This window comes from Microcebus murinus, chromosome 14 (genome assembly GCF_040939455.1).
Source record: "Microcebus murinus isolate Inina chromosome 14, M.murinus_Inina_mat1.0, whole genome shotgun sequence".
In the NCBI taxonomy this organism is placed as follows: Eukaryota; Metazoa; Chordata; class Mammalia; order Primates; family Cheirogaleidae; genus Microcebus; species Microcebus murinus.
This window is the reverse complement of record NC_134117.1, coordinates 74414716-74427196: the sequence shown is the minus strand read 5'-3', so window position 1 is coordinate 74427196 and position 12481 is coordinate 74414716. Positions and strand designations below refer to the sequence as shown.

At 62.2% G+C, this 12481-nt stretch overlaps 4 non-coding genes across 4 annotated transcripts; all 4 read right to left on the bottom strand.

The window, feature by feature from the left end:
• Positions 1-800: 800 nt before the first annotated feature.
• LOC142876096 (5S ribosomal RNA) lies at positions 801-919 on the bottom strand. Its single transcript, XR_012923174.1, has one exon. It is a non-coding gene; the product is annotated as a 5S ribosomal RNA (ribosomal RNA).
• Positions 920-4652: 3733 nt separating this feature from the next.
• Positions 4653-4771, bottom strand: LOC142876085 (5S ribosomal RNA). Its single transcript, XR_012923173.1, has one exon. It is a non-coding gene; the product is annotated as a 5S ribosomal RNA (ribosomal RNA).
• A 3733-nt stretch (positions 4772-8504) lies between these two features.
• On the bottom strand, positions 8505-8623 carry LOC142876074 (5S ribosomal RNA). The gene has a single exon (XR_012923172.1). It is a non-coding gene; the product is annotated as a 5S ribosomal RNA (ribosomal RNA).
• A 3739-nt stretch (positions 8624-12362) lies between these two features.
• Positions 12363-12481, bottom strand: LOC142876063 (5S ribosomal RNA). The gene has a single exon (XR_012923171.1). It is a non-coding gene; the product is annotated as a 5S ribosomal RNA (ribosomal RNA).

Sequence of the window (12481 nt, the reverse complement as noted above, 5' to 3'; positions counted from 1 at the left end):
AAAATAGAAAGAAATTAATTGGCCAACTAATATATATAGAAAAACACAGCCGGGCGTGGTGGTGCATGCCTGTAGTCCCAACTACTCGGGAGGCTGAGGCAGCAGGATTGCTTGAGCCCGGAGATTGAGGTTGCTGTGAGCTAGGCTGACGCCATGGCACTCACTCTAGCCTGGGCAGCAAAACGAGACTCTGTCTCAAAAAAAAAAAAAAAAAAGAACACAGGGGGGAGGGGGGCACGGGCAACACATGTCACCTGAATACTTGTACTCCCATCATCTGCTTGAAGAGAGAGAGAAAAGAAAATGCAATCCTAGAGGTAAGAGACACTTTTTAAAAATAATGAATCCGAAGAGAAAAGTAAAAGGAGGCCTGTGGAGCAGGTCTGGGTGTGACTCCGGATCCCCCAACATCAGGTGCCACCACCAAAGATTCCTGCGTGTAGCCCATAGAACCCCAAAAGCAACGGGACGAGTTCTGGTCACATACTCCCTCCAAATGACATCCTGGCCTTCTTCTGGAACTCCCTCCCCTCTCAGACTCTCAAGGTTTCCTCCAGCGTGTCGGTTCCCACAGAGCAGACCTTTGGTCTGAGACCTGACAGTCCAGATGCCACGCATGCTGCCGCGTGGCGGCGGTGTCGCGGCTTGGGACAAGAGGAGGCCCCACGGTGCGGGCTGGGGCGCCAGGCACCGCGGGCGGGCGCTGAGGGTGGGGGTGACCCCCACCCCGGGCCGCCGCCGCGCTCCCAGAAAGGGGACACAACAAGAGGCAAAAAAAAAAAAAAAAAAAAAAAAGCAGCAGCCTGTGGCACCCGGTATTCCCAGGCGGTCTCCCATCCAAGTACTAACCAGGCCCGACCCTGCTTAGCTTCCGAGACCAGACGAGATCGGGGGCGTTCAGGGTGGTGTGGCCCTAGACGGCGGCGGAGGGCGCCCCTGCCCCGCTCAAGAAGCCGAGCCTCTCTGGGCTTCCCCGCCGCCGCCTCCCGCCCCAGGCCCCGCGCCGGGCCGGGCCGGTTGAGTTCTCCGGCCGGGTCCCGCGGGCTCCCAGGGACGGGGTGATGGGCGGGGCGGGGCGGGGGGCTGTCTCTGTATACACACACACACACACTCACACTCACTCACACTCACACAAGATGCGCCTCCACGGCTGGACTCGCCAAGGTGGAGCCCTCCCAGCCCCCCTCGTCTCCTCGCCCGGCCTCCTTCACCTACCCGCTGCCCACCCCCAGCGCGTCGCTGCCTGCCGCTGACTGCGCACGCGCGGGACGCTCGCCCTTTGACCCCAGCCAGGGGCCGCCCTCCCCCACAACCCCTTTCAGCTGCGCCCCCCCCCTCGCCCTGTGGGTGGGCTGCCGCCTATTCCCCCGGGCCAGGGCTGGGGCACAGCCAGTGTATGGGGCGTCTCTCTCTGGGGATGTGTCCCATGGGTGGGGTGGGGTGGCGTGGTTTGGGGGGCGCTGAAGAAATCAGTCCCCTCCATCTCCTACCTCTGGAAAACGCCCAAGCCCGTGGAGAACTGCCGGCACCGCTTCGTGGGGGCCGGGACCCTCCTCCGTGTCCTCCTGTGGCCCAGTCCAAGGGGCCTGGGCCTGGCCGGGGCTGCATTGGACCCCGACCACCCTGGCGTGTGGACTCGCTAAAAATCGGCCATTAGATATTGGATTCCAGCTTCCTGGAGGTCATTTCACTAATGAGTGCACCGGAAAGAGTTTCCTAATCCATCTGTGAGGGTGGCAACTGAAAGAGAATTTGAAAGCTGACAGAATAGGCGAGGGAAGGCATAGGAGATTTCCACACCCAGCAAGGAAGACTTTCCCGAAATGGAAGAAAGAAACGAGCAAACAGAGACACCGGTAGCCCGCCCGGAAAAGAGTCTGCCCCTTAGAGAAAGCACCCTGACCAGGTTCACCCGTGGGTGGGTGGCGAGCTAGCGGCGTTCAGAAGAGCGAGGCCCGCAGTCTGTGCGGAAGACACCTGCGCTCGGGTGTGTGTGGCGGCGCGATTCACAAGCAGCTCTAGACGTTAAACCAAGGAGAAGCCAGGGAGTTCCCAACGCCCCAGGTGTCCTCAGCCCACGACTGGCTGCTGTGGGAATGCGAAGCCCGGCTCCTTGTCTCAGAGCGGGGTTCCCAGGAGGATCAGGCTGAAGCTGGGACTCGGCCTCAAAGTGTCCCCTCGCATGGCCACCCCCTTCCCCTTCCTGCTCCTCTACTCCTGGTGCCCCTCCATCCAGGGGCCAGACCTTAAAGAGTCACCGCAAGAGAATCCTGGTCCCAAAGGAGCCTTCTGGGGGACCGGTGCTGAGAGAGGTTGTGGGCATGGCCCGCTGGGGCTCTGCCCGACCCAGGGCTGAGAGATGCCACCTCCCAGCTCTGGGTCCCTGCAGGAAGTGTTGGCAAGCACAGGGCCGGTCCTCCAAAGGCCCAGGTGCAGGGAGCCCAGGCCAAGCAGCCTGTGGAAGAGGCCACTTGCCGTGCCACCCCGGGAACAGGACTGCAGGCCCCGGCCCTTCCCACCTCCTCCTCCTCCTCCTCCTCCTCCTCCTCCCCCCCGCCCCCCCCCACAGGGCACAGGGCTCAGAGACTCTTGCTCAGACTCTTGCTACCCGAAGTGCAAAGGGCATCAGTTGCTCCTCCAACCCCCCCGCCCAGCAGACCACGTTGTCCAGCCAGCCCCCGGGCCTCCCTGGGGTGCCCAGCACAAAAGTGCAGACACCCACCGGACCCTCAATCTCAGTTTTCGGATGTTTTTGCCACTCTAAGGACCCGCAGGCCAGCTGGGCCTTCGGGCAGGACAGAGAGCCCCGGAATCCGACGTGGAGAGCTGCGTGTACGTCCCCATCAGGAGGCGGTCCCCACCTCCGCGGCTCTCCCCTTGCGGGGAGGGGCAGCCCAGCCGGCAGCCAGCCGCAGGGCCTCAGGGAAGACACCAGGCTGGGCCCCCGCGGCACAGCGGGGGCACGTCCCCCGCACTCACGCGACTTAGGGACGGCTGCTGGAGACTGCTGCGGCCACCCTGCTGCCGGGTTTCTGGAGGGCTTCCTGGAAGCAGCGTCCACACCAAGCCCTTGGAAGGCCCAGGCGACGGAGGAGCCGGTCAGGCAGGGGCCGAGGACGGTGAGAGGCCGGGCGGGGAGGAGCCGGTCAGGCGGGGGCCCAGGACAGTGACGGGCCTGGCCGGGGAGGAGTGCGTCAGGCAGGGGCAGTGGAGACGGGCTGGGTAAGGGTTAGGGTGACAGTTAGGGCACAATTCACAATCGCAAAGACGTGGAAGCGACCCGAGTGCCCATCCATCCAGGAGTGCATGAATAAAATGTGGCGCGTGGACACCACGGAGTGCCATTCGGCTGTGAGGAGCAGCGGTGAGAGGGCGCCTCTCGTGTTCTCCTGGCCAGAGCTGGAACCCGTTCCAGTAGGCCAGGTATCCCAAGAATGGACACACGAGCACCACGTGAGCGCGCTCACCAGCAAATTGGTACGAACGGATGGACGCCTAAGTGGACAGAGAGGAATCACCTTCATCGGGTGGGTGTCGGGCGTGTGGGGGGAGGGGAGGGGCATACACATCCATTAGGCATGGGGTGGGTGCGCACCGACTGGGGGATGGGCGCACTTGAAGCTCTGACCCGAGGGGGGAGGCTTGGAGAGGGCAAGGCACCCGACCTTAACATTGGTACCCCCACAATACGCTGGAACAACATGAGAGGTATATCAATAAGAACACAGGGGGGGGGCGGGCGCGGTGGCTCACGCCTGTAATCCTAGCTCTCTGGGAGGCCGAGGCGGGCGGATTGCTCCAGGTCAGGAGTTCGAAACCAGCCTGAGCAAGAGCGAGACCCCGTCTCTACTAAAAATAGAAAGAAATTAATTGGCCAACTAATATATATAGAAAAACACAGCCGGGCGTGGTGGTGCATGCCTGTAGTCCCAACTACTCGGGAGGCTGAGGCAGCAGGATTGCTTGAGCCCGGAGATTGAGGTTGCTGTGAGCTAGGCTGACGCCATGGCACTCACTCTAGCCTGGGCAGCAAAACGAGACTCTGTCTCAAAAAAAAAAAAAAAAAAGAACACAGGGGGGAGGGGGGCACGGGCAACACATGTCACCTGAATACTTGTACTCCCATCATCTGCTTGAAGAGAGAGAGAAAAGAAAATGCAATCATAGAGGTAAGAGACACTTTTTAAAAATAATGAATCCGAAGAGAAAAGTAAAAGGAGGCCTGTGGAGCAGGTCTGGGTGTGACTCCGGATCCCCCAACATCAGGTGCCACCACCAAAGATTCCTGCGTGTAGCCCATAGAACCCCAAAAGCAACGGGACGAGTTCTGGTCACATACTCCCTCCAAATGACATCCTGGCCTTCTTCTGGAACTCCCTCCCCTCTCAGACTCTCAAGGTTTCCTCCAGCGTGTCGGTTCCCACAGAGCAGACCTTTGGTCTGAGACCTGACAGTCCAGATGCCACGCATGCTGCCGCGTGGCGGCGGTGTCGCGGCTTGGGACAAGAGGAGGCCCCACGGTGCGGGCTGGGGCGCCAGGCACCGCGGGCGGGCGCTGAGGGTGGGGGTGACCCCCACCCCGGGCCGCCGCCGCGCTCCCAGAAAGGGGACACAACAAGAGGCAAAAAAAAAAAAAAAAAAAAAAAAGCAGCAGCCTGTGGCACCCGGTATTCCCAGGCGGTCTCCCATCCAAGTACTAACCAGGCCCGACCCTGCTTAGCTTCCGAGACCAGACGAGATCGGGGGCGTTCAGGGTGGTGTGGCCCTAGACGGCGGCGGAGGGCGCCCCTGCCCCGCTCAAGAAGCCGAGCCTCTCTGGGCTTCCCCGCCGCCGCCTCCCGCCCCAGGCCCCGCGCCGGGCCGGGCCGGTTGAGTTCTCCGGCCGGGTCCCGCGGGCTCCCAGGGACGGGGTGATGGGCGGGGCGGGGCGGGGGGCTGTCTCTGTATACACACACACACACACTCACACTCACTCACACTCACACAAGATGCGCCTCCACGGCTGGACTCGCCAAGGTGGAGCCCTCCCAGCCCCCCTCGTCTCCTCGCCCGGCCTCCTTCACCTACCCGCTGCCCACCCCCAGCGCGTCGCTGCCTGCCGCTGACTGCGCACGCGCGGGACGCTCGCCCTTTGACCCCAGCCAGGGGCCGCCCTCCCCCACAACCCCTTTCAGCTGCGCCCCCCCCCCTCGCCCTGTGGGTGGGCTGCCGCCTATTCCCCCGGGCCAGGGCTGGGGCACAGCCAGTGTATGGGGCGTCTCTCTCTGGGGATGTGTCCCATGGGTGGGGTGGGGTGGCGTGGTTTGGGGGGCGCTGAAGAAATCAGTCCCCTCCATCTCCTACCTCTGGAAAACGCCCAAGCCCGTGGAGAACTGCCGGCACCGCTTCGTGGGGGCCGGGACCCTCCTCCGTGTCCTCCTGTGGCCCAGTCCAAGGGGCCTGGGCCTGGCCGGGGCTGCATTGGACCCCGACCACCCTGGCGTGTGGACTCGCTAAAAATCGGCCATTAGATATTGGATTCCAGCTTCCTGGAGGTCATTTCACTAATGAGTGCACCGGAAAGAGTTTCCTAATCCATCTGTGAGGGTGGCAACTGAAAGAGAATTTGAAAGCTGACAGAATAGGCGAGGGAAGGCATAGGAGATTTCCACACCCAGCAAGGAAGACTTTCCCGAAATGGAAGAAAGAAACGAGCAAACAGAGACACCGGTAGCCCGCCCGGAAAAGAGTCTGCCCCTTAGAGAAAGCACCCTGACCAGGTTCACCCGTGGGTGGGTGGCGAGCTAGCGGCATTCAGAAGAGCGAGGCCCGCAGTCTGTGCGGAAGACACCTGCGCTCGGGTGTGTGTGGCGGCGCGATTCACAAGCAGCTCTAGACGTTAAACCAAGGAGAAGCCAGGGAGTTCCCAACGCCCCAGGTGTCCTCAGCCCACGACTGGCTGCTGTGGGAATGCGAAGCCCGGCTCCTTGTCTCAGAGCGGGGTTCCCAGGAGGATCAGGCTGAAGCTGGGACTCGGCCTCAAAGTGTCCCCTCGCATGGCCACCCCCTTCCCCTTCCTGCTCCTCTACTCCTGGTGCCCCTCCATCCAGGGGCCAGACCTTAAAGAGTCACCGCAAGAGAATCCTGGTCCCAAAGGAGCCTTCTGGGGGACCGGTGCTGAGAGAGGTTGTGGGCATGGCCCGCTGGGGCTCTGCCCGACCCAGGGCTGAGAGATGCCACCTCCCAGCTCTGGGTCCCTGCAGGAAGTGTTGGCAAGCACAGGGCCGGTCCTCCAAAGGCCCAGGTGCAGGGAGCCCAGGCCAAGCAGCCTGTGGAAGAGGCCACTTGCCGTGCCACCCCGGGAACAGGACTGCAGGCCCCGGCCCTTCCCACCTCCTCCTCCTCCTCCTCCTCCTCCTCCTCCCCCCCGCCCCCCCCCACAGGGCACAGGGCTCAGAGACTCTTGCTCAGACTCTTGCTACCCGAAGTGCAAAGGGCATCAGTTGCTCCTCCAACCCCCCCGCCCAGCAGACCACGTTGTCCAGCCAGCCCCCGGGCCTCCCTGGGGTGCCCAGCACAAAAGTGCAGACACCCACCGGACCCTCAATCTCAGTTTTCGGATGTTTTTGCCACTCTAAGGACCCGCAGGCCAGCTGGGCCTTCGGGCAGGACAGAGAGCCCCGGAATCCGACGTGGAGAGCTGCGTGTACGTCCCCATCAGGAGGCGGTCCCCACCTCCGCGGCTCTCCCCTTGCGGGGAGGGGCAGCCCAGCCGGCAGCCAGCCGCAGGGCCTCAGGGAAGACACCAGGCTGGGCCCCCGCGGCACAGCGGGGGCACGTCCCCCGCACTCACGCGACTTAGGGACGGCTGCTGGAGACTGCTGCGGCCACCCTGCTGCCGGGTTTCTGGAGGGCTTCCTGGAAGCAGCGTCCACACCAAGCCCTTGGAAGGCCCAGGCGACGGAGGAGCCGGTCAGGCAGGGGCCGAGGACGGTGAGAGGCCGGGCGGGGAGGAGCCGGTCAGGCGGGGGCCCAGGACAGTGACGGGCCTGGCCGGGGAGGAGTGCGTCAGGCAGGGGCAGTGGAGACGGGCTGGGTAAGGGTTAGGGTGACAGTTAGGGCACAATTCACAATCGCAAAGACGTGGAAGCGACCCGAGTGCCCATCAATCCAGGAGTGCATGAATAAAATGTGGCGCGTGGACACCACGGAGTGCCATTCGGCTGTGAGGAGCAGCGGTGAGAGGGCGCCTCTCGTGTTCTCCTGGCCAGAGCTGGAACCCGTTCCAGTAGGCCAGGTATCCCAAGAATGGACACACGAGCACCACGTGAGCGCGCTCACCAGCAAATTGGTACGAACGGATGGACGCCTAAGTGGACAGAGAGGAATCACCTTCATCGGGTGGGTGTCGGGCGTGTGGGGGGAGGGGAGGGGCATACACATCCATTAGGCATGGGGTGGGTGCGCACCGACTGGGGGATGGGCGCACTTGAAGCTCTGACCCGAGGGGGGAGGCTTGGAGAGGGCAAGGCACCCGACCTTAACATTGGTACCCCCACAATACGCTGGAACAACATGAGAGGTATATCAATAAGAACACAGGGGGGGGGCGGGCGCGGTGGCTCACGCCTGTAATCCTAGCTCTCTGGGAGGCCGAGGCGGGCGGATTGCTCCAGGTCAGGAGTTCGAAACCAGCCTGAGCAAGAGCGAGACCCCGTCTCTACTAAAAATAGAAAGAAATTAATTGGCCAACTAATATATATAGAAAAACACAGCCGGGCGTGGTGGTGCATGCCTGTAGTCCCAACTACTCGGGAGGCTGAGGCAGCAGGATTGCTTGAGCCCGGAGATTGAGGTTGCTGTGAGCTAGGCTGACGCCATGGCACTCACTCTAGCCTGGGCAGCAAAACGAGACTCTGTCTCAAAAAAAAAAAAAAAAAAGAACACAGGGGGGAGGGGGGCACGGGCAACACATGTCACCTGAATACTTGTACTCCCATCATCTGCTTGAAGAGAGAGAGAAAAGAAAATGCAATCATAGAGGTAAGAGACACTTTTTAAAAATAATGAATCCGAAGAGAAAAGTAAAAGGAGGCCTGTGGAGCAGGTCTGGGTGTGACTCCGGATCCCCCAACATCAGGTGCCACCACCAAAGATTCCTGCGTGTAGCCCATAGAACCCCAAAAGCAACGGGACGAGTTCTGGTCACATACTCCCTCCAAATGACATCCTGGCCTTCTTCTGGAACTCCCTCCCCTCTCAGACTCTCAAGGTTTCCTCCAGCGTGTCGGTTCCCACAGAGCAGACCTTTGGTCTGAGACCTGACAGTCCAGATGCCACGCATGCTGCCGCGTGGCGGCGGTGTCGCGGCTTGGGACAAGAGGAGGCCCCACGGTGCGGGCTGGGGCGCCAGGCACCGCGGGCGGGCGCTGAGGGTGGGGGTGACCCCCACCCCGGGCCGCCGCCGCGCTCCCAGAAAGGGGACACAACAAGAGGCAAAAAAAAAAAAAAAAAAAAAAAGCAGCAGCCTGTGGCACCCGGTATTCCCAGGCGGTCTCCCATCCAAGTACTAACCAGGCCCGACCCTGCTTAGCTTCCGAGACCAGACGAGATCGGGGGCGTTCAGGGTGGTGTGGCCCTAGACGGCGGCGGAGGGCGCCCCTGCCCCGCTCAAGAAGCCGAGCCTCTCTGGGCTTCCCCGCCGCCGCCTCCCGCCCCAGGCCCCGCGCCGGGCCGGGCCGGTTGAGTTCTCCGGCCGGGTCCCGCGGGCTCCCAGGGACGGGGTGATGGGCGGGGCGGGGCGGGGGGCTGTCTCTGTATACACACACACACACACTCACACTCACTCACACTCACACAAGATGCGCCTCCACGGCTGGACTCGCCAAGGTGGAGCCCTCCCAGCCCCCCTCGTCTCCTCGCCCGGCCTCCTTCACCTACCCGCTGCCCACCCCCAGCGCGTCGCTGCCTGCCGCTGACTGCGCACGCGCGGGACGCTCGCCCTTTGACCCCAGCCAGGGGCCGCCCTCCCCCACAACCCCTTTCAGCTGCGCCCCCCCCCCTCGCCCTGTGGGTGGGCTGCCGCCTATTCCCCCGGGCCAGGGCTGGGGCACAGCCAGTGTATGGGGCGTCTCTCTCTGGGGATGTGTCCCATGGGTGGGGTGGGGTGGGGTGGCGTGGTTTGGGGGGCGCTGAAGAAATCAGTCCCCTCCATCTCCTACCTCTGGAAAACGCCCAAGCCCGTGGAGAACTGCCGGCACCGCTTCGTGGGGGCCGGGACCCTCCTCCGTGTCCTCCTGTGGCCCAGTCCAAGGGGCCTGGGCCTGGCCGGGGCTGCATTGGACCCCGACCACCCTGGCGTGTGGACTCGCTAAAAATCGGCCATTAGATATTGGATTCCAGCTTCCTGGAGGTCATTTCACTAATGAGTGCACCGGAAAGAGTTTCCTAATCCATCTGTGAGGGTGGCAACTGAAAGAGAATTTGAAAGCTGACAGAATAGGCGAGGGAAGGCATAGGAGATTTCCACACCCAGCAAGGAAGACTTTCCCGAAATGGAAGAAAGAAACGAGCAAACAGAGACACCGGTAGCCCGCCCGGAAAAGAGTCTGCCCCTTAGAGAAAGCACCCTGACCAGGTTCACCCGTGGGTGGGTGGCGAGCTAGCGGCGTTCAGAAGAGCGAGGCCCGCAGTCTGTGCGGAAGACACCTGCGCTCGGGTGTGTGTGGCGGCGCGATTCACAAGCAGCTCTAGACGTTAAACCAAGGAGAAGCCAGGGAGTTCCCAACGCCCCAGGTGTCCTCAGCCCACGACTGGCTGCTGTGGGAATGCGAAGCCCGGCTCCTTGTCTCAGAGCGGGGTTCCCAGGAGGATCAGGCTGAAGCTGGGACTCGGCCTCAAAGTGTCCCCTCGCATGGCCACCCCCTTCCCCTTCCTGCTCCTCTACTCCTGGTGCCCCTCCATCCAGGGGCCAGACCTTAAAGAGTCACCGCAAGAGAATCCTGGTCCCAAAGGAGCCTTCTGGGGGACCGGTGCTGAGAGAGGTTGTGGGCATGGCCCGCTGGGGCTCTGCCCGACCCAGGGCTGAGAGATGCCACCTCCCAGCTCTGGGTCCCTGCAGGAAGTGTTGGCAAGCACAGGGCCGGTCCTCCAAAGGCCCAGGTGCAGGGAGCCCAGGCCAAGCAGCCTGTGGAAGAGGCCACTTGCCGTGCCACCCCGGGAACAGGACTGCAGGCCCCGGCCCTTCCCACCTCCTCCTCCTCCTCCTCCTCCTCCTCCTCCCCCCCGCCCCCCCCCACAGGGCACAGGGCTCAGAGACTCTTGCTCAGACTCTTGCTACCCGAAGTGCAAAGGGCATCAGTTGCTCCTCCAACCCCCCCGCCCAGCAGACCACGTTGTCCAGCCAGCCCCCGGGCCTCCCTGGGGTGCCCAGCACAAAAGTGCAGACACCCACCGGACCCTCAATCTCAGTTTTCGGATGTTTTTGCCACTCTAAGGACCCGCAGGCCAGCTGGGCCTTCGGGCAGGACAGAGAGCCCCGGAATCCGACGTGGAGAGCTGCGTGTACGTCCCCATCAGGAGGCGGTCCCCACCTCCGCGGCTCTCCCCTTGCGGGGAGGGGCAGCCCAGCCGGCAGCCAGCCGCAGGGCCTCAGGGAAGACACCAGGCTGGGCCCCCGCGGCACAGCGGGGGCACGTCCCCCGCACTCACGCGACTTAGGGACGGCTGCTGGAGACTGCTGCGGCCACCCTGCTGCCGGGTTTCTGGAGGGCTTCCTGGAAGCAGCGTCCACACCAAGCCCTTGGAAGGCCCAGGCGACGGAGGAGCCGGTCAGGCAGGGGCCGAGGACGGTGAGAGGCCGGGCGGGGAGGAGCCGGTCAGGCGGGGGCCCAGGACAGTGACGGGCCTGGCCGGGGAGGAGTGCGTCAGGCAGGGGCAGTGGAGACGGGCTGGGTAAGGGTTAGGGTGACAGTTAGGGCACAATTCACAATCGCAAAGACGTGGAAGCGACCCGAGTGCCCATCCATCCAGGAGTGCATGAATAAAATGTGGCGCGTGGACACCACGGAGTGCCATTCGGCTGTGAGGAGCAGCGGTGAGAGGGCGCCTCTCGTGTTCTCCTGGCCAGAGCTGGAACCCGTTCCAGTAGGCCAGGTATCCCAAGAATGGACACACGAGCACCACGTGAGCGCGCTCACCAGCAAATTGGTACGAACGGATGGACGCCTAAGTGGACAGAGAGGAATCACCTTCATCGGGTGGGTGTCGGGCGTGTGGGGGGAGGGGAGGGGCATACACATCCATTAGGCATGGGGTGGGTGCGCACCGACTGGGGGATGGGCGCACTTGAAGCTCTGACCCGAGGGGGGAGGCTTGGAGAGGGCAAGGCACCCGACCTTAACATTGGTACCCCCACAATACGCTGGAACAACATGAGAGGTATATCAATAAGAACACAGGGGGGGGGCGGGCGCGGTGGCTCACGCCTGTAATCCTAGCTCTCTGGGAGGCCGAGGCGGGCGGATTGCTCCAGGTCAGGAGTTCGAAACCAGCCTGAGCAAGAGCGAGACCCCGTCTCTACTAAAAATAGAAAGAAATTAATTGGCCAACTAATATATATAGAAAAACACAGCCGGGCGTGGTGGTGCATGCCTGTAGTCCCAACTACTCGGGAGGCTGAGGCAGCAGGATTGCTTGAGCCCGGAGATTGAGGTTGCTGTGAGCTAGGCTGACGCCATGGCACTCACTCTAGCCTGGGCAGCAAAACGAGACTCTGTCTCAAAAAAAAAAAAAAAAAAGAACACAGGGGGGAGGGGGGCACGGGCAACACATGTCACCTGAATACTTGTACTCCCATCATCTGCTTGAAGAGAGAGAGAAAAGAAAATGCAATCATAGAGGTAAGAGACACTTTTTAAAAATAATGAATCCGAAGAGAAAAGTAAAAGGAGGCCTGTGGAGCAGGTCTGGGTGTGACTCCGGATCCCCCAACATCAGGTGCCACCACCAAAGATTCCTGCGTGTAGCCCATAGAACCCCAAAAGCAACGGGACGAGTTCTGGTCACATACTCCCTCCAAATGACATCCTGGCCTTCTTCTGGAACTCCCTCCCCTCTCAGACTCTCAAGGTTTCCTCCAGCGTGTCGGTTCCCACAGAGCAGACCTTTGGTCTGAGACCTGACAGTCCAGATGCCACGCATGCTGCCGCGTGGCGGCGGTGTCGCGGCTTGGGACAAGAGGAGGCCCCACGGTGCGGGCTGGGGCGCCAGGCACCGCGGGCGGGCGCTGAGGGTGGGGGTGACCCCCACCCCGGGCCGCCGCCGCGCTCCCAGAAAGGGGACACAACAAGAGGCAAAAAAAAAAAAAAAAAAAAAAAAGCAGCAGCCTGTGGCACCCGGTATTCCCAGGCGGTCTCCCATCCAAGTACTAACCAGGCCCGACCCTGCTTAGCTTCCGAGACCAGACGAGATCGGGGGCGTTCAGGGTGGTGTGGCCCTAGAC